The following is a 1,514-nucleotide window of genomic DNA, read 5'->3' as shown; positions in this document are numbered from 1 at the left end:
ATATAGCTAGCTCTGGATAATACACAGCTTCTTGCTTTCACTTTATTTTACTATTATCTAAATAAATAAATATATACTACCATTTATCTAAATAAAAAATGTTATTAAGTACGTTACAAAATTAAGTTTTCTTTTGCCAGTTATAATGATAAATTAATATAAATTACATTCTGATTGAGTCATTTTTAACAATTTAATGACAAACAATTTAATTACAAATAAAAATCATAATTTAAAAATGAAATTAAAGAAAACTTTCAATGTGTACATTCGTTACATTGATCTAATTATATGTAAATAAAATTAAAATATTTTTCTGAAATAGAACATAACATTATAAAAGAAAAGTTTTAGACGAATAAAATGAAAATATAATCGACTATCATTAAAAAAAGTATTTAAGATATAACTAATTTAAAATAATACTAATTTTTGTTATAAAATTAACATAATTATTTCATAATCACGTTATATTTTGAAAACGTGAATAGAAATACAGAAATAGAACCGAAAAAAATATTTTGACAGAAAGAATGAAAAATGAAGAGAATAAACGTCGTAAAATATAAAAAAAATTAGAATATGTTTTGGTGTACAAGCAATGGTTTAATTAGCAACAATTTCAAGTAATTTAAATAAAATAACATTCTGATAAAACCTTACAACCAAACTAATTATTTTTGATCTTTTCAACTTATTTATCAAAATTTTAGATTTTATATGGCACGTGCAATATTAATACTTAATCAATTTACGTTGTACAATAATATAAAATAATAATAATGAGCGAAATTAAATGATTAAAATAGTAAATAGTGGAATATATAAGGTAGTTTCCGGATCTTTAAAGTTATATGTACAGTTATTATATGTACGGACACGGAAATAAATTGTAACTTAATCATAATATTGTGTAAGTCAAGTTGTTCGTAGAATTTATGTACAGAACTAAGCAACGTTTATTTAATTGTTAGATAGGTATATTAAAAACAAAAGATAATTTATTTAGACAACTTGAACTAAACATATGCATGATTTAAAAGTGGGAAAGTTAAGATTAAATATCAAAATCACAATTAAAACGAAACATGGCCAAATGCATAAGTGATGTCTGTAATTTATCATATTTGAGTATTTTACCTAGAATTTGAACCTGCACTACTGTCGATGTACGTAATTTCGAGAAAAAAATTATGGCTAACATAAAAAGGTAAAAAGAAGTTTGTCGAACTTTATAAGTTTGTTATTGTTTGTTTTAGATATATGGTGATCCGAAAAGTGACAAAAATAATAAAATTGAAAGTTGAGAGTAAACATAATAAAAAAGTTAAAACAGTAGATAACTTATCTATATCTAATTTATACTAAATCCGAGGTCTATTATTACTATTATCCGAGGTATTTACTCCTCGGAATTTTTTCGTTCTTAATTATATTGGTTAGACTTCCCATGTTATTAATGTTATATATGTACATGATCTTACAACTAAATAGCTATTCTAAAATCTGTTAAC

The sequence above is a fragment of the Battus philenor genome, unplaced genomic scaffold, assembly GCF_028537555.1.
Source record: "Battus philenor isolate CCGP_79_NKW_IND1 unplaced genomic scaffold, ilBatPhil1.0.hap1 SCAF_1, whole genome shotgun sequence".
NCBI classification, from domain to species: Eukaryota; Metazoa; Arthropoda; class Insecta; order Lepidoptera; family Papilionidae; genus Battus; species Battus philenor.
The sequence above is the reverse complement of the archived record's forward strand: the minus strand, read 5'-3'. Positions refer to the sequence as shown.